Source organism: Tiliqua scincoides, chromosome 13 (genome assembly GCF_035046505.1).
Source record: "Tiliqua scincoides isolate rTilSci1 chromosome 13, rTilSci1.hap2, whole genome shotgun sequence".
NCBI lineage: Eukaryota > Metazoa > Chordata > Lepidosauria > Squamata > Scincidae > Tiliqua > Tiliqua scincoides.
In genome coordinates this window covers 8,338,082-8,362,391 of record NC_089833.1, presented here as the reverse complement: position 1 = coordinate 8,362,391, position 24,310 = coordinate 8,338,082, and the positions used below count along the sequence as shown (strand labels likewise).

General features: G+C 47.8%; 1 protein-coding gene and 1 pseudogene across 1 annotated transcript in view; both read right to left on the bottom strand.

Moving 5' to 3' along the window:
• The window catches only part of LOC136663868 (ankyrin repeat and fibronectin type-III domain-containing protein 1-like), a 473,183-nt gene that overhangs the window by 177,789 nt on the left and 271,084 nt on the right, over window positions 1–24,310 (bottom strand). The gene's annotated exons all lie outside the window — the stretch shown is intronic.
• LOC136634083 (5S ribosomal RNA) lies at window positions 21,219–21,333 on the bottom strand (annotated as a pseudogene).

The following is a 24,310-nucleotide window of genomic DNA, read 5'->3' as shown; positions in this document are numbered from 1 at the left end:
CACTGCTGCTTACTGACCAAAATTCTTCCCTTTCCTGTGGGTTAGGGCTGTTTGTTTTGGGGCGAGCAAGTGAAACCTTCCTTGAGACTGAATCAAGTCAAGTGTCACCTCTTGGAATATCGGTGGGGGAACCCAATCTGTGGTCTGTTCTCCACTCCTAGCAGTTTATGCTCCTCGGACCCCAGACAAAACAAAACTGTGATTTTTCTCATTTTGCTTTTTAAACTCATGGTCAGAATATCCGCTATCAAATTACTTGATCATCAGCTAAATTAATGTGGCTTCCAACGCTGGATTTCTACAATAACTTTTCCTGGTCCGGTGGTGGCAAACTGTCACTCCAAAATATCACCCACACAGAGGCAGAAAGGACAGCTAGAGGGATCTCAATCTCAGCTCACCTACAATCAATTACAGCACTGTCAATATTCACCTGTTACCAGTGTCTCTGTAACAGAAAATGACAGCGTGCACTATAGGCTGTCATCTTCATTTTCAGACAATAGACAGAATGTCTATTGCAATGTATGCAAATAAACCAGCACGAGCCATGCTTGGCTGGTGTGACTCAATGTAGAATTCAACACCGGTGTGGTTGCTTACATCAGCGCAATGCCTCTCTCACATGAAAAAATAGCTGGGAACTCCCCAAGAGCAAGAAAACAAGGAGAGCCACAGATACCATCCGTCAAGCGACTGTCACTTGGCAGACATGTCAATTGTCACACTGCTTTCAAGGGAATATAGAATGTAAATGTGATGCCCCTGCTATTTAGAAGAAACCTCGCATGGTATTTTTAGTGTTGACAAATGGGCAAGGAAACAAAACGCAAAAGTACAAGACCGTCCCAGGCTCAGGGTGGGCGTCACTGAATCAGCTCAGGGAACCCAAGAGGTCTTGGAGCCCCACTCAGTTTGCTGTTGCTTCAGTTGATAAAGAAGGTTAACAGAAGTCTTCGCTTGCGACCATCTCTAAAATAGCTTTTAGAGCAAATACTATTGCCTGGCAGAAAACAGGTTTCGATCTCCCCAGCCGAATGAGCAGAACCCACAGCCCTGTAGATAGCAGTACCCAATCTGCCTCCAGTAGAAAACTCTGTTCTTGTTATTATAGGCCAGTTGAAGTTTTTAACAAGGGGAAGAATCCGTTCGTGGTGAAGTGAGCAGCTTCAGAAACAGTGATCTAAAATCTCTGCTACAGCTTCACTTTAGGCACAGAATCTCTCCCATACTGGATCCGAGCAGAGCAACCTTTGAGTATAGCTCACTTTTCTTAGTTTGGAAGTACAAAAAGTAAAAGCTCTTCTTCATTTAAAGAACATTCCCCCCCCCCCAAATCACAATTCTATAGGATCCAATCGGATTTACTCAGGGAGAAAATCCAAAGTTGCAGACAGTCACTGTGTTGTGTTTTTTTTTTTTTAAGATTTAACCCAACTGGATTAAATAAATCTTGGAACATTATCAATGATATAGAATATCAAGTCATTTCTGACAGTTTTGCTCCAGGAGAAATATTTTGAGCAGCCTGCAGTCTCATTTACGTAATCCGTTTCCTGACTCGAGCCTTCAGGGTCAAGAGAAATGTTTTAGTGTCTGCCCCAAAATGTGATGCTGGAATAAAGGGAGACGTTTATTGTTCCAGCGTCTCAGTTTTGCCAGACCTCAAATTTCAGCACCACACATCTCCTGCACTTGTACCTTTGCATCCAATACCTTGAGAGTTGGAAGTAACTGGTTCCTACTTCCAAGTCATGAAAATTTCAGTACGGAGCACATCGCTCCCCTACCCTTGGTGCGCAGTGAATGAACTCTGATTTGCCTGTACTTGTGAACCAAATGCCCCTAGATAATTTTATTTTAACTCACTCAAATGCTTGCCCATCAAGCAGCCAATTATAAATGGGTGGTGGTCCTACCAGTGGCCATCAATTTAGTCTTCTCAAAATGAGTTATGAGAAATTTGGCAAGTCAGGCTTTGATTTTCCCCTTCCGATGTTCCCAGTCTGCCTTTCCCTCTCCAAGCCCTGCCCAGCAAACACCACACGGGTTTTGAACAGCTACGGCCAAGAGGAATAACCTGATACAAAAGGGTCAACATGGCAAGCAAAATTATGGGAATGGGTCAACTGCAGCAACATTGCACTCTACAAGGGAAGACAACACAGTCAGCAGATCTTTCCACAAACTGGAGTGGAAATTGGCACTGATCTAATGCAACTACACACCAACAAAGAGATGAACCCAATGGGACTTTTCCAGCACTGATCTCCACGGCTCCAGCTCAGGTTTGTAGGGCAGCTGTTTCCATGGCTCCCTGAGAAACAGCCACTTGCTGCAAAGACACTGTCAACATAACAGGGGTCTTCCTTTCCCTTCTCCACCCCCGGCACATACCTCAATCCCTGATTAGAAGCACAGGCACCAAAATGGCGCCTCTCCGGGGAACTTGAAGCCCGAGATGGAAAACAGACAAACCGAAGGGAGTGGAACTGCGGGCCGTTCCCAAGCAATGGTCTAATCCCCACAAAGCCATGGCCCGAGGATGGAAATCCCATGACATTACAGCACTCTGGTCTGCCACAAAGCATTTGTCTCTCTTCAAAGCCCCCTCAGAAAATCGAAGGCTTTACAAGTCATCCTCAGCTGCAGTTGTCAGCTGCGGCGGAATTTCAGATTGCCACCAGCCTATTCTTGACGGCTTTACTGGAGTGGCTTTACAGGCCAAAGACACTTGGAGCAAATTCTGATTGCCTTCTCGTTTACACCAGCTTACCCGAGTAAAATGGCCACCGGCTGGTCAGGTGGAGGCCTGAAGCTGCCACGTTAGCCCAGGGGGGAAAATCCAAAGGCCAACCAGTTGGGAGTTCGGCCGCCCGACAAGATCGGACCAGCTGTCTCAGATTGCACGGGGGACGCAAGCGGCCGACTCCAAGCTCTGGAGACCAGATGAAAAGGGAAGACAAAAGAATGCCAAGGTGACAGGTGCATCTTGACAGATAGGCACTGCTGGTCCCGGCTGAGGAGGGAGATGTGGAGCTGGGACAAGCCTGCACACAAGCTGGTCCAGGTTGGGGCCAAGCCTTTCCAGATGGGACTGACTAAGGCGAGGGCTTCAGTGAGCCCCACCTGCAAACTTTATCGAGGAGAAAAAGAAAGGATCTGAAGTGTTTTACTTCAAGCTGCCGATGCGCAAAATGTGTCCTTAATTTACGTTGAAGAAGAGAAAGCAGGATTCTCGCATCAGCAGGCGCCACACATACAAGCTGCCTTTTTCAAATTAGAAGTGTCTTTCCTGGTTAACTGGAGCTGGTGAGAATCGAGGAGGAGGAGGAGGGAGGAGGAGGAAGGAGCACACCACCAGGCCTCCCAACTCACCCACTTTTCCAAGAGGAATTCCACGCACATTCTTTCCTGGACCCACCGTCCCTTGCACCTCGCTCAACTGCTTGTGCATTTGGATATGCCCGCAGTGCCAGGGTGAAACACATGGCAGAGTCATTTCCAGACAATCAATCCCCCCAACAGGGCTGTTCTGGCCCAGTCAGGCATTTAGGGAACGCCAGGTTCATCTGTTTTTAATCTCACCCCTCGTGGTAACTGTCACAATCGGTTTGCAGCGAGGGCAAAGGATGCCTTTATGTGGCTGCTGGTAGACATTTCTTTTAGCACCATTTAAAGCCAGGCTGGAGCAAAGTGCGGTGGGCGCCGCTGCACGTCTGTCGAGCGTGCGGGTGTCGGCACCATATGCTTGGGATAAAACTGGCCTCTGTGTGGCAGCCCAAAGAAGTGGTGACATCTAGGAACTGGAGATAAAGTGAGAGAGGACCACAGCTAGGCAGCTGTGAAAATGTCCCCTGTGACTGCAGCTTAGCCAGGGGACACGAGCCAAGAAGAGACACTGCCCATGAGGGCAAGAATCCCAGAGTGCAAGCAGTGGTGAGACTGTTGAGATGGGATGAGGGAATCCCTGGTTGACATCCCTGTTCATCTAGGGAAACTGAAAGACCTCGCCTAACCTTGTGAGGACAAAATGAGATGAGCTCATCCCATAAGAACATAAGAACAGCCCCACTGGATCAGGCCATAGGCCCATCTAGTCCAGCTTCCTGTATCTCACAGCGGCCCACCAAATGCCCCAGGGAGCACACCAGATAACAAGAGACCTGCAAGGCCTCCTGGGAATTGTAGTTAAGAACATAAGAACAGCCCCACTGGATCAGGCCATAGGCCCATCTAGTCCAGCTTCCTGGATCTCACAGCGGCCCACCAAATGCCCCAGGGAGCACACCAGATAACAAGAGACCTCATCCTGGTGCCCTCCCTTGCATCTGGCCTTCTGACATAACCCATTTCTAAAATCAGGAGGTTGCACATACACATCATGGCTTATACCCTGTAATGGATTTTTTCTCCAGAAGTCATCCCCCTGAAGTCATCTGGGAGGCCCCCTTCTGCATGTGCCAGGTTGGCAGCAGTGAAGGGGAGGGGCTTCTCCACAGGAGTGCCATAACTCTGGAACACCCTCCCAGTAAAACTAAGGTCGTCCCCCTTCCTGATGTCCCGATGGGGGCTGACGCCCTTCTTATGTTGCCAAGCTAGTTGGGTTATCAACTAGCCTCTTTGAAAGGGAATTTCATTTTGTATGTCCCCTTTTTCTTAAAACTGTGATTTTTACTGGATTTTCTACTGGATTTTACTGGGGGGTTTTTTTTGTTGGTGTTTGCATTTGTTTTTGTAAGCCTCTTTGGGCATCTTATTTCTTTAAGAGGATAACTCATGGTATCGTAAACCGTCCTGGTCCCTTGGGGTAACATGTATCATAGATGTGATTAAACAGACTAAAGGTGGCAGCTTCCCATACTATGATGTACAAGTCATTTTTCCCCCCCTTTGGGGAAATTGTGTGCTAATCTACAGGGAAGTCAACCAGTGGACTGTATGCTGTGCTGGTTCCCTATAAGCCATGCTGATTAGCAGAGACTGGTGGACGCTCACAAGCTCCCCGTTTATGGAGACTGGAAGCCCTGCTTTGGCTTTCTGCAAGTGTATGAAGTGGTTCATGTGCAATCTTTAGAACTAGAGTACAGTCTCTCTCTCTCTCTCTCTCTCTCTCTCTCTCTACCCCACCCACCTCTAGACTTTCAAACTCTCCCCCCACCCCAGACTATAGATTTAGACCAGGGGTGCTCAATAGGTGGATCGCGATCTACCGGTAGATCGCGAGGCAAAATGAGTAGATTGCGGAGCCCTGTCTCTCCAAACTGTTAATATGTCAGTTTCGTCTCCTGACTAGACGAAACTGACATATTTAGCTGACACTAAACTGACACTGAAACTGACACTTTAGCTGCTCTTCAGGCATGCAGCAACAAAACTGAGGAAACTGACTAGACTCCAGCAGGGGCTCCATACATTAAAGGGGGTGTCTGTCAGACGCTTCCTTCCCCCCTGGTAGATCTCCGGGCCTTGCTGGGTTTCAAAGTAGCTCTCGAGCCAAAAAAGTGTGAGCACCCCTGATTTAGACCTTCTCGACAGAACCCACATGCCCTCCCTATCACCACCTCTCTGTCGAAAGGGTGCAAAGTTGCTTTTCTGACCACCGACTTTCATCACCTGGAAACCTGCCAGCTTTTTCAGAGCAGCTGTCACACAAAAGCAGACGTTTAGAAACCCATTACATTTAGGGCAGTTCATCTTTGAGGCTCCCCAGGTTTTTTGTTTTTGTTTTTTTGACTTTCCTCCATTATGATGATTCAGTTACATACGTAGTTTCCCTCTAAAATTGGCCTGGCAGTGCCTGGCACCTGTTCACCGGTGCCTGGCATCCACTCCTGGCAGGCAGGCAGGCATCGGACCGTTTCCAAGACTGTGATATCACCCCATTCTGCCATCATGGATCTGGCTGTGAGGTCACTGCGAGAGAAAGGCTGATACTGACAAACCTCAAGCTGGTTCTCAGGCAAGGGGATTTAGGAAGGCCAAACCTTTTAACTCTTTGAGACTTTGAAAAATAAATAAATAAACAAATAAATAAACAAATAAACAAATAAATAAATGTTGCCCCAGTCCTAAATGCTTCGAAGTTGACCTAACATTTTCCCAATGTCACATGGCTGGGAGAAATTAAATCTCGAAAAGGAATTTTGGGTGTAGAGACCGTAGCTAGTTCATCAGTACCTACTCAGCCCCTACTCAGTTCATATAAGTCTGTATTTTTAGTTAAGCACCTATAGCCTGTTCAGCAAAGAGGGGGACTTATCTGACAGCTTACACAATCATCTGAGGCAGAACTAGAACAAAGGCAGTAAAAGTGTGCAACATGGAAGGCAGAGGGTTAAGAGAGGAATCAATAATAAGTCATATGGTTGGTTGGCAACCTTCAGTCTCGAAAGACTATGGTGTAAGCCTACAGCACCCGGCATTCCCAGGCAGTCTCCCATCCAAGTACTAACCAGGCCTGACCTTGCTTAGCTTCCCAGATCTGACAAGATCAGGAGATAGTGTTCAGTATAGGGAGATGGTTGGCAACCTTCAGTCTCGAAAGACTATAGTATAAGCCTACAGCACCCGGCATTCCCAGTCAGTCTCCCATCCAAGTACTAACCAGGCCTGACCCTGCTTAGCTTCTGAGATCAGACATGTGCAGGGTAACAGTTGACAGGATTTGTATAGGATGGCCCTTTCAGGGTCACACTGGACAACGCATGTATCACATGATTGGATCCTGTGTACTTAATTTTTCCAAATCTAACTAGAAGCTGCATGGGGTCTCAATCCACACTGTAACCATTGTGTAGGGCAGTGGCTCCCTGGGGAGCCACAGAATCTGCACAAAAAACCCGCTGCTCTATGCAATATACAGGATTGTATCCCTAAAGGGGAGTCAAGGCCAATGGATCAGTAGTTCAAGAGTTCCACCAGCTGAAAAAGTCTGGAAACCACTGGTGTAGGGGGATAGGGACATTTCCCCCCAGTCCTGATCCAGATTCTTCCTCTACACCCCCAAACAGGCTGCTAGTCCTTGGGGAGGTTGGGGGGGGAGGGAAAAACAGCACCAACTGGCTCCACAAAGCCCTTTTCTTCTTGGTCACACTGCAGCAACAAGGCCCCTGATTCAGATCAGGATCATGAAAGGGCAAAAGGTTCAAGCCCCCCCCCCAAACACCATGGTCCCAGCCCAGATTGGGACCCTATACAACTATTTACACTCGGTTGGTTGGCAACCTTCAGTCTCGAAAGACTCTGGTATAAGCCTACAGCACCCGGTATTCCCACGCAGTCTCCCATCCAAGTACTAACCAGGCCTGACCCTGCTTAGCTTTCGAGATCAGACAAGATCGGGCATGGAAAGACTATGGTATAAGCCTACAGCACCCGGTATTCCCAGGCGGACTCCCATCCAAGTACTAACCAGGCCTGACCCTGCTTAGCTTTCGAGATCAGACAAGATCGGGCATGGAAAGACTATGGTATAAGCCTACAGCACCCGGTATTCCCAGGCGGTCTCCCATCCAAGTACTAACCAGGCCTGACCCTGCTTAGCTTCCGAGATCATGGTCTAAGCCTACAGCACCCGGTATTCCCAGGAGGTCTCCCATCCAAGTACTAACCTGGCCTGACCCTGCTTAGCTTCCAAGATCAGACAAGATCAGGGATGTGCAGGGTAACAGTTGCTGCTATTGGAGACAAAGAAAAGAGGCTCGTATCACATTGGTGCATTGGTTTTGGGCTTCAGATACTGGGTTATGCCCCTCCAGCGTTACAGCAGGTCCTCTCTCTGATCCAAAGCTGGGAGAAAAAAAACAACCTCCTATTTTTGTCCATCAGCCCCCAGTTGCGGTCACCCTCGTATCCTGGGGTCAGAAGATCTGTGTGTCTCTGGCTTCCTCACCATGTGTAGTTAGCCCGACTGGGTCTCCAATTTCCTGCACTACTGTAACACAAAATTACCACCACCGCACCTGCTCTCTGTTGCTCAGGGCAGTGACGTATCCTTGAGGGATACAAGAGCTAAAGCCCATGCGTCAAGCATGACCACACGAACTGGCAGAAAAGTTCCCTTCCATCTCCACTTCCATCCAAGCCTCCGTCTCCTGCTCTAATGTGCTTGCTTAAGTGGCCGGCCCACCTGTTCCAGCTGACACAGAGCGCAAGCAACATCTTACAGCTGCTGGACTGATCCCCCCCCCAATCCTTCCTAAGCATGACTGCATATAGCAGCGACAGGGCATGTGGGGATGTTCCAAGTGTGCTCATTTGTTTATCATTCAGAAGAAAGCAAGACGTTCAGACAGCCTGGCCCCCACCCTACCAATGTAGCCTCTGAGCTCAGCTTCATGTTACCGGGTCTTGTAAGCACTCAGACAGCGGGCGAGCCTGCGCTAATTGTTTACAATGAGCAAGTGCCAATTTAAGGCATCTGCGCTACGTACTGGATCAGTTTCATCTGCTCTATCATCATCAAGGAATTAGTGTGAGCATGGCACCAACGCACTGAAAGTTATCCCCGCCAAAGAGGGGAAAGCTTCGCTGCTTCAGTTTCCCATGCTTTTAAGACGACACGCCGGTGGAAAATCTTGTGAAGCGGACCCTGACTGGCGACCACGGGCAAGCTGCTGCACGGGATTTCCACCCCCCCCCCTTTGCTCTCCATTTTCCTGTTATTCCACACGCATCTTTAGGAGCACACAGCCAGTTCATTAGGATCATCTCAACAGTCTTTCATAATGAGAAACAGCATCAAAAATAAAGGGGGGGAAAACATATCTATTTACATGGGCTTTGGGATAACTCATCTGCAAATGCACAGTTCTTGCCGGAGTGGGTGAGGAGGAGAAGAGAACTTTGGAAGGTGGTGGAGATCTGTCTGGTTGCTGAATGCAAGAGCAGGAACCACTGGATGAGAAAATGAACCACTCCTGCACACCTTGCGAGTCTTTGTGGCTGAGAAGAGTTTTGAACTCGGGTCCAAGTCAGGTACTCTCCAGTGCCACTGGTGCTCTGACCATCAGGCAACTGAACAAATATGCGTTCTGATTAATCAAACCAGAATTGGGAACCATCCTTAAGAAGCCACTGGCTCAAAGTGCTTTCTAGAACACTGGATTATCAGGGCTAGTTCTCCTGTTACTTTTCCCTTTCCTTTTCCTGTCATAGTTTCTGACTCCAAATTCTTCCAGGATTGCTTCCCAGACTCTGGCTTACTTGGTAAGTCCAACCTTACTTGGACTTCACCTAATGGTATTTTAGCTCACAGCAACCAAGAAGAAAAAGCTTTATTCAAGCGCCATGATTTGGGAAGAAACCACCAGAAGGTGCTTGAAAAAAATCTCAAGTTCTAAAATATTCTAATTGGGATGCTGTTTGGTAACAGAAAATTCTAGATGTTCAAGAGCAATTGGAAAGCCAGAATTTGCTAGTGCAAAGCTGGTTTCATGCTGGTTAAACAATACTGAACTAACACTTAAGAACATACCAAGAGCTCCACTGGATCAGGCCAGAGGTCCGTCTATTCCAGCTTTCTGTATCAGGCCCAATGGATGCCTCAGGGAGCACACACAACAACAAAAGACCTGCATCCTGGTGCCCTCCTTGCACCTGGGCTTCTGAGGTAGCCTGCTTCTAAAATCAGGAGGTTGCACATACACATCACAGCTTGTAACCTGTAATGGACTTTTCCTCTAGAAATTTGTCCTATCCCCTTTAAAGGCATTTAGGCCAGATGCCATCACCACATCCTGTGGCAAGGAATTCCACAGGCTAGTCACATGCTGGGTAAAGAAATGTTTTATTTTGTCTGCCCTAACTCTCCCAACATTCAATTTTAGTGGATATCCCCTGGTTCTGGTGTTGTGTGAGAGGGAAAAGAACATCCTTCTATCAACCCTTTGCATAATTTTGTATGTCTCAATCATGTCTCCCCTCAGGCATCTTTTCATCTAGACCAGGGGAGCCCAAACCCTGGCCCGGGGGCCACTTGCGGCCCTCAGGGACTCACAATCCGGCCCGCAGGGAGCCCCCAGTCTCCAATGAGCATCTGGCCCTCCAGAGACTTGCTAGAGCCCATGCTGGCCTGACGCAACTTCTCTCAGTGTGAAGATGACTGTTTGACCATGACTGTTTGACCTCTCGCATGAGCTGTTGGACAAGGGTTCCCTCCACTGCTTGCTGTTTCACGTCTGTGATGCAGCAGTGGCAGTGAAGGAAAGGCTAGCCTTGCCTTGTGCAAGGACTTTTATAGGCCTTGAACTATTGCAAGACCTTCATTCATTCATACAAATTCCATCTCTAATATATTCATTTATGTAAATTTATTCAAATTGGAAATGTAAATTAATTCGGCCCGCAACACAGTGTCAGAGAGATGATGTGGCCCTCCTGCTAAAAAGTTTGGACACCCCTGATCTAGACTGAAGAGCCCCAAATGCTGCAGCCTTTCCTTGTAAGGAAGGTGCCCCAACCCAGCAACCATTCTGGTCACTCTCTTCTGCACCTTTTCCATTTCACAAAATCCTTCTTGAGATGCGGCAACCAGAACTGGACATACTAACCCAGGTGTGGCCTTACCATCTATTTGCACAATGGTATGATAATATGAGCCGTGTTATTCGCAATACCTTTTATTACATTTTATTCTCAACATGTTTTATTCTCAATACCAAAACAGAACACACAGGCTTTGGGTACAACTGCTGAGATATTAGAACCCGAGTGCATTGCAATGGTCCCAAACGAGTTCATAGGTGACTATGAATAGAATTCTAAATTATCACAATAGTCAATTGAAAGCTTGTCACCTCCGTGTCTCACGTATCATAATTCTGCAGCTAAAGACAGAGAGCATCAATGAGGAAGCCTGGAATTACAATGCAAAGGGAGGCTCATGGAAGATGGCTCAGCCAAGTGCACACAGAGGCTGCAACCTCCTTAACTTCTCTGCTCTCTGATCTGGGCAAATGCCAGGCTGGTATTGGCAAGAAGTTGGAGAATACAATGTGACTCAGAGGCTGTTCTGCACTAGAAAGTGACAGCAGCCAACAGCAGATGTGCAACTTGAAAATGCCAGGGACAAAATCTTGGATTTCCAAGCCTGACGTGCTCTTAAGCCCTTTGAACTGCTGGCTGGGAGATGTTCCCTATTGCAGTCAAATCTCATTTTCCTATCGACACTGCTGCTTCACAGCCCTGCCCACATGTGGCAAAGATAAGTGGAGGTGATTGTTTAAAACAATTGCTGTTACAATATCGATCTGCCACTGGAACGTTAGACCAGGCGGCGGCACAGATACGCCAAAGGTGTGTTGGGCTCACAGAAACTTTTGCACTGTTTATTTCTCATGGCACATAGTTGGGAAGTCACTGCCATCGATGGGAACTCCCAGGGAGTGCCTTGTGATTGACCAACACGACGTCTGTTTTTGAACTCACTAACTTCTTCCTTACTCACAGCATATTTTGGTTTCTGGAGCTAATGCAGACAGATTTCCATGCGTCCTTTTTCTAATCAACGGTTGTGACGGTGGTAGGTCTGCCTGCTGTCATTCCTGCCCTGTTCTAGTTCCAGTAATTGCTCATCTAGTCCTGTAACCAAGCACGGCTTGCCCTGAAGGAAAGATCAACAGGCACGATTCAGATGAGTCTTTGCTAGAGAACAGCTTCCACTTGTTGAGTACCAGTGCCAGGGGCACAGTGGTGGAAGAGGCGTCTGCCTTTCTCTCCAACGTGTGGGCTTCCTGATGTGAGGTGGAGGGCTGCTACAGCAAACTGAATGATAATAGAAGGGTCTTGCACCTGATCCAGCAAGCCTCTTATGTACTTTTGTCATGCCATTTGCCTACATCTTGGTTTAGTCGCCTCTTAGATTTACCTCTAGGTTTAGCCACCGGGTAGATGGGACTCATCAGCCTGGGAAGGTAGCTCATCTGAGAGAAGGAAAACTCTGATCCCAAACCTCCACTGCCTTGTGGCTACATCCAGTTATGGAAAAGGCTTCAGGAGTCAACCTCAAGGCAAAAACCGGAGCTGGAGTCCCTGAGGCAGTTCATGGCTGAACACAGTTGCGTTCTGGCAACTCCTGCGATGCCGCTGGAACCAACTGTATTGGGTTCTGCCTTTCCATTGGACCATTTCAGCGACGTGGAGAGGGGGGATTTGCTGCTTGGGTAACAGTCTATCCTCCATATCTACTCTACCCAGGCTTTGCGCACTGGAGAGGACACTCTGTTCCAGAACCACCATTCAGAGCGCAATACCAGAGTCTTCTGAGACTGAAGGATGCCAACAACATCTTGGTAGTGCCCCACCCCTGCAATACTGAATTATGGTACACCTATAGCTTTTTCCCTGCATAGGGAAAAGTACATAGGAGGGGGGGACGACCAAACAGAAGTGTTGGCTAAAGGGAAAGGCATCAGACCCAAAGGATAGCCCAAAGCAAATGAAACAGATGCCTCCATAATAAGATTCCCAGTTCAACAGACAGAAAGATCAGTTTTCAATATACCCAAATGGTTGTTTCTGTTTATCAACATCATCACTATCATCCTTACTAATATAATCATTAATTTTTAAGACTCAGCAGTGGAAGGGGAAGGAGGAAAGAAGGTTGACAGAGAAGGGTGCCCCCCCCCAATCCACTACCTAAGATCAACAGCTTCGGTTGGCCTCATGGATAGGCCAGCCCTGCTAATAATACAGGTTGTGCCTCATTATCCACAGGGGTTCCATTCCGGAACTCCCAGTGGATTAAAAAAATCAGTGGGTACCAAATCAGTGGAAAAATAGCTTTAAAGACTCAAGTCCAGGTTTCTCGCTCCTCTATTGCCACTCCAGAATGCATTGGTATAGACATTATACTGCATTCAGTCACTAGATGGGGTGAATAATGGAATCTAATGGAATGAAATTACAGTTATTTAACAGCGCAAAGGTCGGAAATGGTATTTTGGTGCTTTTTACCTTGCTACAAGCCCTTTGAAGGTGGATCTTGTACCAGTGGTGAATCAAATCAGTGGATACCAAGGTCCCACCTGTATCATTCGTAACAGATTCCTGCATGCTACTGCAGGGTTTCTCAACATTTGTCTGCTGTTGTACCACTTTGCAGTGTCCACCTATTGGAAGTAGCACGGGAAGTAAATGGCGATGATGTCATCACCAGTTGTTTCTGGATTGGGAGGCCAGATGTGATGCGACAAACACTGGTAAGATGCTCAGGGATACACTGAGTGCACACTGGAACTCTGCTTGCTGAGCCAAGCCTCTTACCACTGCTTGTGTCGCACTGTGTTGCTGGTTTCATTGCCAGGTGGCAGAGGTCTGGGGGGGGGTGTCCCACAAGCACCACTGGACACCACCTAAATTACCACCAGTGGTACAAGTAACACTGGTTGAGAAACACTGTGTTACAGTAACCCAAAGAAGCAGACTTATTTTCCAGCCCAGACATTATATACCCAGTTCTACTGAAGGACCTTGCACTTAAAGAGAGCGATAACCAATGCTACTAAGACATACAAAATTATTCAGGGGGTGGACAGACTGGATAGAGAGATGTTCTTTTCCCTCTCGCGTAACACTAGAACCAGGGGACATCCATGAAAATAGAGCATTGGGTGGGTTAGGACAGACAGAAGATAATATTTCTTTACCCAGCGTGTAATTAGTTTGTGGAACTGTTTGCCACAAGAAGTAGTGATGGCAACTTGCCTGGATGCCTTTAAGAGGGGATTGGACAAATTTCTGGAGGAAAAGTTCATTATGGGTTACAAGTCATGGTAGGTATGTGCAAGGTAGATAGGTAGGCTGCCTCTGATTGACAGATGCAGGGGAGGGCACCGGGACGCAGGTTGTGTCTGTTGTCTTATGTGCTCCCTGGGGCATTTGGTGGATCACTGTGAGATACAGAAGCTGGAGTAGATGGGCCTTTGGCCTGATCCAGCAGGGCTCTTCTTATGTTACTAAGTTCAATTCTGTTGTAACAAAATTAACACAAACACTGCTTGCTCTAGCAATGCAAAAATACACAAACGTACTTCTCCAAGGGTGTTCTGGTACTCCCTTAAAAACAATTCACCTCGCCAGGAACTGGGGAAAAACAAAAGCAAAACAACACAAAAAAGAAACAAAACGACAGCAAAGTAAAATGAGGTGAGCAAAAAGATTCTGGAGAACAGTTAAGTCACTTGGCCTGAAACAGTTCCCCTTAGCTGGCTCCGTGGAGTTGCAAAAGTCGAAACCTGATCAGCCTTTAATGGTGGAATGCATGGAAATGACAACTGCGCATAACTACTAGGGAATCTACAACCGGTGTTCAGCAATCAGCTAGAATCGCACAAATAATTGGAATGCTTTGTGCATGAGCTCATTGGCAGGATAAAACCCTTGCATTATCCCACCCGACAGGAATTCACTACATGCTGAATAAATGCAAGAAGAAGTCTTCCCTCTTCCCCCCCACCCTGCAAAAAAAAAAAAATAACATCAAAACTTACTTTTCAGCTCCCTTGCAAATTCTTAGCAGCTTCATATTATCTACAGCATGTATATTGTAAGGCAGAAGTTCACATGAATGAGGCTGAAGGAACAAATTCTATAGGAATGCCACCAAGGGATGCCATATTTTTTCCCCCCAAAGAGGATGGAACTGGAAGCATTAGGTGTTAGATGGGTCAAAATCCTAGCTCCGAAACCACAGTCATTTGCCCCAATGCCCCTTTATGACATGCCTGCACAAACCGTTTTTCCGTGCAATGCTCTCTAGAATGTACCACAAACAGCTGGTGCAGGACATACTTTGCTCCAAAAACCTACCCCCACTTCCATCCTTTTAATTACTGTGGGTCTGTCCTGCTCTGCTGCCTGAGGTCCACTGAGGTGATTCTCAAGCAGCAGATTGATGGAGTGTACCCATTAGTCTCCACTACTACTCCCCAGGCAATGGGGGGATGGGACATAGACAAACCAAAATTGAGAAGGGGGAACCGACATTAGATGGGCTGCTTGTGTAGCAACCCCCTAACTCAATCTTTTGCATCTCGCAGCACACTGACAAGGCACTAAAATCATCAAGGAACACCATGAGTTTTTTGACAAGGCACACCGCCGTTGGCTCACATCCCCAATGGCCTGACTAATAAATGACCCACCTCCAAATTCCTAGGGCACACCTGTAGACCATTCATGATACACCAATGTGCCACGGCACAGTAGTTGAAAATGGCTACTCGTATCTCATTGCACAACTTTGTTCAGCTAATTTAAAACACGGTGATATTCCTGAGAGGTAGAAACGAAAGGGCACCTGTTGCCATCTATAGCTGTACAGGAGAAATTCTGGCAGGTCTAGCACTGCTTTTGCACAATCCTTAAAAAGTTCAAGTGTCCTCTACTGCATCTAGTCACTATACCAATAGGGTTCTTTGTCCCACCAGCTGATGCAAAGGTACTTACCGCTCTTCTTGACATCTCACAGACATATCAAGTGATCTTAAGATGGACTACTACGTATGCTGATTTTAATTTCTTCGGCAAGGATCGTCATTGGCAACCTTCAGTCTTGAGAGACTCTGGTATCGTGCTCTGAAAGGTGGTTCTGGAACAGCGTCTAGTGTGGCTGAAAAGGCACGAGTTCTCCATAGAGGAGATCCTTTGGGATCTGGCCATCGCCCATTCTCACGACATGACCCAGCCAACGCAGGCGTCTCTGTTTCAGCAGTGCATACATGCTAGGGATTCCAGCACATTCCAAATTGGTGGGTCTTAAAAATATGCACTGTTGGGTCCCAATAAACCAATATCTGTCTATCATCTTATGAGAACCAACCCTTCCTACAATTTCACCTGGGGGTGGCAGAGGCATGCCCCACCTTCAGCGGTAATGACCTGAAAATGGTGTCCCTAATTGGATAGTGCTGTGATCCTTCTCCCAACAGATGCTGCCATGGCCCCAAATAAGTTCTAACCAGTGTTCTTAAATATATGCTGACCCAATGCATCCTTCCTGGTAGAAAGAATAATTTAATGCATGATTTTTTTTCCTACAATGTTTTAATATTTGTCATGATTTTTCCTTTTTTGAAACTTTACTTTGCATTAAAGAGAAGTCTTTTAAAAAAAACAGACAAAAGAAAACATGTTTTTCCAAAGGACTCAAGGACAGGTCAGTCTCTTTGCATTTAACGCTCAGATTGGGCTATTACAGTCTCCTGACACTGAATTTTTACAATCAACATATACTAAAGACAAAGGATCTCCTCTATGGAGAACTCGTGCAAGGAAAGCGCCCTTCAGGTAGACCACAGCTGCGATACAAGGACATCTGCAAGAGGGACCTGAAGGCCTTAGGAGTGGACCTCAACAGGTGGGAAACCCTGGCCTCTGAGCGGCCCGCTTGGAGGCAGGCTGTGCAGCATGGCCTTTCCCAATTTGAAGAGACACTTGGCCAACAGTCTGAGGCTAAGAGGCAAAGAAGGAAGGCCCATAGCCAGGGGGACAGACCAGGGACAGACTGCACTTGCTCCCAGTGTGGAAGGGATAGTCACTCCCGAATCGGCCTTTTCAGCCACACTAGACGCTGTTTCAGAACCAGCATTCAGAGCGCAATACCAGAGTCTTTCGAGACTGAAGGTTGCCAACAGGACAGGCTGGTAAAGTGAAACTTTTTTTTTTAGATGGGTCCCGATGCTAAAAAAATTTGGAAACCACTGCCTTAGAGGCTCCAGGCTGATTTATAAATGCCAAAGCATGTGGCTATAATGGTGATTGGGTAGCAGTGCTCCCCCTGTTTAACTTGTTTAACCCTTGATGCACAGAGTCTAATTTGCCCTGTCAGTTTTGCCAAAACCACCAAAAATTGGGTTACAACTCACTGGTGGGTCCTGGACCTATAGTTTGAGAACTGCTACTCTAGTCTACTACTCTCCTCTTCTACGCAGAGAAAGCAAGTGCGCCACCAGATATGAAGCATTTGGCAACCTCCGCCAGGTGCAGTACTGGGTATTGAGCCGGTCTTACCTAGAATCTAATGTACTTGCCAGTACAGCAAGTCCTCACTTAAAGTTGTTTCATTAAAAGTTGTTGAGGAAAAAAATTGATTCCCAGTTGGGGTCACTGTCTATGTGAAGCTCACATGTTCTCCCCATGCCTGCATGGGTTTTCTCCGGCCTGGAAAGCCCACATTTATTTCAACGTTCAAATACTAGAAGTGTTTTGGGTCTTTATTTAGTGATGTTTCTGTGACCTGAAATATGCTGTAGGAACTTAACTCTTGTTTACATAAATCAATTAGCCTACGGTAAAATTGGTTCCATTATAAGCCGTTTCACTTAAAGTTACAGTTTCCAAGAACCTATCAACAACTTTAAGTGAGAACTTGTTGTACTTTCTTTGATATATAAGAACTTTGCTTGAAAGGAGAAAGTTCAAGGCATGTTGGGAGCTCAGTCTCCGCAGTGTCCAAGATGTAGCAGAGACTAGATCCATCAGAGGGTATCTCACGTATACTTAATGGCTACCAGAAGACAGCACTTCAAGTCACATCCAGGAAGAATTTGCAATTGTGCTTACACCTTACCTTGTTTCCTTCGGCATGAATATCAAGGACCCTCAAGTGACTTGAGAAGGGGAAATGACAACTTCACAGTTTGGAAATCTAGCATAACGCCAAATAGAGGAGAGACAGCAAACAAATTCACCCAAGCCAGGGAGACAAGCGCAAAGAGCAAGCCACCTCAAAGGAAAACATATATGTGCAAGCTATATGGTAACTTTGCCAACCCATGGGGTGGAATTCTTGTGGGAACCTGTCATTGTGGCCCACAGTACGAGCTCCCCCTAGTGGAGATCCTGGTCTACAGCTGCATATTTCAAAACACGAGCAGATGTTGAAAGGCATATCAGAAAGCTGAAAGTGGAGCTTGGGTGATACCGTGAAGTTTGCCAACTATCACAATTGCCTCACATATTTGGCATTCCTCAGCATCTTACTAGGGGCATCGCTCTCCAGAATGCCAAAGGTCTGCAGCAGACACTCCGAAATGCGAAGACAGGCATTTTCAAACCTTCCTTCATTAGCCAATGGTGATGCAAATCTAAATAAGTTGGGTGTTTTAATACTTAGGGTCCCTCACACACTACTCTACCAATGGCATCTACCACTAATGCTAAACGGATGCAGCCTCGTCCATTCCTACTTCTCATGCATGTGAAACAGAGCCAATGAAAGATACCTGGGATGCTCTTTCGCACCATCATAAAGGCAAGGTCTTCCACAGGAGGCTTTCTCTGTGGGCCTCTTCCTCTGCAGGGCTGTGTGGAATTATCACTCCTATCCTTGGGAAAAGGAGCAAGGACAGGCAGCCATCACAGCAAAGCTAGCACAAAGGGAACAGGGGTGTCTTTTTTTATTTTAGCCAAGTACACACCAGTTGGCAACCTTCAGTCTCGAAAGACTATGGTATCGCGCTCTGAATGGTGGTTCTGGAACAGCGTCTAGTGTGGCTGAAAAGGCCAATTCGGGAGTGACAATCCCTTCCACACTGGGAGCAAGTGCAGTCTGTCCCTGGTCTGTCCCCCTGGCTATGGGCCTTCCTTCTTTGCCTCTTAGCCTCAGTCTGTTGGCCAAGTGTCTCTTCAAACTGGGAAAGGCCATGCTGCACAGCCTGCCTCCAAGCGGGCCGCTCAGAGGCCAGGGTTTCCCACCTGTTGAGGTCCACTCCTAAGGCCTTCAGATCCCTCCTGCAGATGTCCTTGTATCGCAGCTGTGGTCTACCTGTAGGGCACTTTCCTTGCACGAGTTCTCCATAGAGGAGATCCTTTGGGATCCGGCCATCATCCATTCTCACGACATGACCGAGCCAACGCAGGCGTCTCTGTTTCAGCAGTGCATATATGCTAGGGATTCCAGCACGTTCCAGGACTGTGTTGTTTGGAACTTTGACCTGCCAGGTGATGCCGAGAATGCGTCGGGGGCAGCGCATGTGGAAAGCGTTCAGTTTCCTCTCCTGTTGTGAGTGAAGAGTCCATGACTCGCTGCAGTACAGAAGTGTACTCAAGACACAAGCTCTGTAGACCTGGATCTTGGTATGTTCCATCAGCTTCTTGTTGGACCAGACTCTCTTTGTGAGTCTCACCAATTTCACCGCAAGAGTAGTTGAGTGGGGGAAGGAGAGGAAGAGACAGAGGTGTGCGGCAACATAACTGAAGCAAACGCAACATCTGAACCTCAGCAAAGTCTCCTGCTCCTATCTGTTGCCCAAGAGATGCCACATCAGATTAAATGTGGGTTGCATTCCTATCTCTGTACTAAAAGAACTACTGTTTGTGACAGAGCCAGGCCAAGACCACCCAGTGCCTGAGATGGTGGGCCAAATGTCACCCCCCTTATCTTGCTAGCCTCTGTTCCTCCTGTTGCCTGAATTGGAAAACAAAGAGGGGGACTGAGCAGAGGAGGAAGTGCGGAGGACAGGACATCTCCAATGCCCCATCTCTCCTTCACACTTCCTCTTCCATTCTACCCTTTCTACCTATTCTAATTCAGAGAGAAAGGAGCAGCATTGGAGGTGGGATGAGAAAGACAGCTGCCCATTGCCAAGTTGCTGCCTGAAGCAGCTGCCTCAGTAGGTCTCATGCATGGGGCAACCAGGGCTGGTGGGGGCAGCGGGATGTTCTATGCAATTTCCTAGCTATACAAATGGTTGGCAACCTTCAGTCTCAAAAGACTACGGTATAAGCCTACAGCACCCAGTTTTCCCAAGCGGTCTCCCATCCAAGTACTAACCAGGCCTGACCCTGCTTAGCTTCCAAGATCAGGCGAGATCGGGCATGGAAAGACTATGGTATAAGCCTACAGCACCCGGTATTCCCAAGCGGTCTCCCATCCAAGTACTAACCAGGCCTGACCCTGCTTAGCTTCCAAGATCAGGCGAGATCGGGCATGGAAAGACTATGGTATAAGCCTACAGCACCCGGTATTCCCAAGCGGTCTCCCATCCAAGTACTAACCAGGCCTGACCCTGCTTAGCTTCCAAGATCAGAAGAGATCGGGCATGGAAAGACTATGGTATAAGCCTACAGCACCCAATATTCCCAAGCGGTCTCCCATCCAAGTACTAACCAGACCTGACCCTGCTTAGCTTCCGAGATCAGACAAGATCAGGCATGTGCAGGGTAACAGTTGCTGCTTGAGACATTTCTCTGAACTGAGCGACCACACCATAGTATCTGCTTGCACATGATCTGCCCTCTCTATAATCAAATCTCCCTTCTCCAGCAGTTAAGCTTGTACTCCTGACACTCACGCTTGGAAATACCAGGGCAGGAACAGAATGAGCCAGCCAGGTCTAACTCACACACGAGTTATTTTATATGCCAGCACCTATTGCCAAGGTACATGGAGAGAATAGAAAGCTGGGTGGGGAGGTGGAAGCACAATCCCTGACAGTAAAGAGAAATTCCGCTTGACTCTTGCCAGGAGCTAAAACGTTTAAACAAAGGGATGCCATTATGAAATAACGGTTCGGATTTATGGGTGCATTTGGGAAGTACCTTCTCTGCCCCCACTGCAGGCTGCTATGTTCCTTCCCCAGAAAGCACTGGACATCTCTTCTCCCTGATGTGTAATTACTGGCAGTTTCACTCCCTCTTACCGCCCTCAAAGGAGAAGAACACATCAAAAGGACACCAAGAGGAGAGACAAGCAAATCTCAGTCTGGAAAGTGACCAGATAACCACTGAGGTTCTATCAAGGGATAAAAGAGAACACAACATGGGACAGATGCTCTTCTGTGCGAAGGCCAAACTGTGCAAATTTGGTGGGGGGAGGGAAGGCAGTTCCACTACAGTTTGGTTGGCAACCTTCAGTCTCGAAAGACTCTGGTATAAGCCTACAGCACCCGGTATTCCCAGGCGGTCTCCCATCCAAGTACTAACCAGGCCTGACCCTGCTTAGCTTCCGAGATCAGACGAGATCAGGCATGGAAAGACTATGGTATAAGCCTACAGCACCCGGTATTCCCAGGCGGTCTCCCATCCAAGTACTAACCAGGCCTGACCCTGCTTAGCTTCCGAGATCAGACGAGATCAGGCATGGAAAGACTATGGTATAAGCCTACAGCACCCGGTATTCCCAGGCGGTCTCCCATCCAAGTACTAACCAGGCCTGACCCTGCTTAGCTTCTGAGATCAGACGAGATCGGGCATGGAAAGACTATGGTATAAGCCTACAGCACCCGGTATTCCCAAGCGGTCTCCCATCCAAGTACTAACCAGGCCTGACCCTGCTTAGCTTCCGAGATCAGACGAGATCGGGCATGGAAAGACTATGGTATAAGCCTACAGCACCCGGTATTCCCAGGCGGTCTCCCATCCAAGTACTAACCAGGCCTGACCCTGCTTAGCTTCCGAGATCAGACGAGATCGGGCATGGAAAGACTACGGTATAAGCCTACAGCACCCGGTATTCCCAAGCGGTCTCCCATCCAAGTACTAACCAGGCCTGACCCTGCTTAGCTTCCGAGATCAGACTAGATCGGGCATGGAAAGACTATGGTATAAGCCTACAGCACCCAGTATTCCCAGGCGGTCTCCCATCCAAGTACTAACCAGGCCTGACCCTGCTTAGCTTCCGAGATCAGACGAGATCGGGCATGGAAAGACTACGGTATAAGCCTACAGCACCCGGTATTCCCAAGCGGTCTCCCATCCAAGTACTAACCAGGCCTGACCCTGCTTAGCTTCCGAGAGATCAGACAAGATTGGGCATGTACAGGGTAACAGTTGCTGCAGTTTGCTACTGACCAGTGCCACCATGCTGCTAAAGAGCTTGGCCGCACTGGTGCTGTCCAACCTGCAGGCACTCCTCTCGGATTGATATTGTGCAGCCAGGTCTTGTTAGCCATTACGTGTGTATGCTAGAGGAAAGGCAGAATTTAAAGGCCTTCCTTTCCTTTGCTGCGCACTCAGGGCTCTGACCCATTTCAGTGCAAGAAGCCAGTCAGATTTGGAATGCATCCATGTACATCAGCATGGCTTTTGCAATGTATTCCATATGCGGACTCCAGCCTAAAGCCGGATTAGGAGGTGATATGCTACATTCCATATTACCGGCGAGACTGGGAAAGGAGCAGGACGGCGATATATATGCTGATCCATACCTGTGCATTATACGTGGGAACTGCAGTTTCTGGGTTTAACCTGGCATTGCAATGGAAGAGGCAAACAACAGATCCACATCAGGTAAGCAAGAGGAGTGGCACCAGCAAAATCAAGACACCTGACTGCCTAGTAAAAGGAAAGTTATTTGGGGGGGAGGGGGAACTCTTGAACAGAAAAATACAGAAGCAAACAAGGCACCACTTTGGGGGGGGAAAAAAGAGCAGCAGGTAAGTTCCACAAAGCCTTCAAGCTGTTTCTCAACCTCCACACACTCCCCTTTCACTAAAACCTGTGCCAGCTTTTTCTCAACATGCCATTGCTCGGATTCCATCCGGATGCCAGGAGATGCTGCAGTCACGGCTTTTCATGACTTTCCCAAAGCCAGACGCAACGAGACAGAGTTACCAAAGTCTCCAGAGGGCTAGACGGGCGGAGAGGAGGAAGGGAGGGAAGGCGGCAGAGAGAGGGGACGACACACGCCAAGCCCTGCGACCAGACTTTCTGTTGCAGTGCGACACCTAAAGGGCTTATTGGGTGGCTACCGCAAGAGAAAGCTGCTGATATGTTCCAACGGCCCACTTGTTCACAGGACATCAGTGCAAGTCCACTCCAAGAAAGGCCTTTCCTCCCCCCCCCGGGGGGGCGGGCTTTTTTTTTCTCTCCCTCTCTCTTTTAACTGGGATGAACCATCTACCTGGTCACAGTCACCAGCAGCCTTGTCTCCAAGAATTCATGCATCATTAGCTTGTGCATGGGGGGGGGGGGGAGATTATCCTAGGCCTAGAAAAGAGATGCCTGAGGGGGGGACATGATTGAGACATACAAAATTATGCAGGGGATGGACCGAGTGGATAGGGAGATGCTCTTTACACTCTCACATAACACCAGAACCAGGGGACATCCACTCAAATTGAGTGTTGGGAGAGTTAGAACAGGCAAGAGAAAATATTTCTTTACTCAGCATGTGGTTGGTTTGTGGAACTCCTTGCCACAGGATGTGGTGATGGCGACTGGCCTGGACGCCTTTAAAAGGAGATTGGACAGGTTTCTGAAGGAAAAATCCATTACGGGGTACAAGCCATGATGTGTATGCGCAACCTCCTGATTTTAGAAATGGGTTATGTCAGAATGCCAGATGCAAGGGAGGGCACCAGGATGAGGTCTCTTGTTTTCTGGTGTGCTCCCTGGGGCATTTGGGGGGCCGCTGTGAGATACAGGAAGCTGGACTAGATGGGCCTATGGCCTGATCCAGCGGGGCTGTTCTTATGTTCTTAACTACAATTTCCAGGAAGCCTTGCAGGTCTCTTGTTATCTGGTGTGCTCCCTGGGGCATTTGGTGGGCCGCTGTGAGATACAGGAAGCTGGACTAGATGGACCTATGGCCTGATCCAGTGGGGCTGTTCTTATGTTCTTAACTACAATTCCCAGGAAGCCTTGCAGGTCTCTTGTTATCTGGTGTGCTCCCTGGGGCATCTGGTGGGCCGCTGTGAGATACAGGAAGCTGGACTAGATGGGCCTATGGCCTGATCCAGTGGGGCTGTTCTTATGTTCTTATGTTCTTATCAAACTCCTGCAAGCCTAAATGAATCATATGATCAAAGGAACCGGTTCACAGGGTTCCTGATCTTGCATTCTCAGATTACTGCAAAGTAACTGCACCAAAGAACTTATCACCAAGGAGGTATCAGGAGTCTCTTCTAAAACCATATCGAAGAACAGTTTTGAATCCCAGTGATACAGAATACGACAACCAAAGTGCATTTGTCACCTGCATACACATGCAGACCAGCACATGTGCAACTCTAGCAGACCCATGTTCTAGTCAACTGCTGCAAGACACCAGGAAACCATTAACAGCTTGGACAGGGGCCCTTTGCTGTGGTGAGCTCCCACGACAAGATGCAGGCCAGGTCCTGACTGGTGACAAAGTTGTGTGACAATTTGATTTTGTCCTCACTCTCTAAAAGGCAGCAGGAATTGGGAACGCAGCTTGGTAGCGTTTTGAAAGTTGAAGCACTATAAATCTCCCCGTCGCCTCCATTGTCAGATCCATGCCTCATTCAATCAGGTGCCAGGTCACTGAAAACCCCTGGACTTACTTCCAGGTAAGTGCGCTTAGAACTGCAGCCTGCCGTAAACTTTGAAAGAGCTGGGA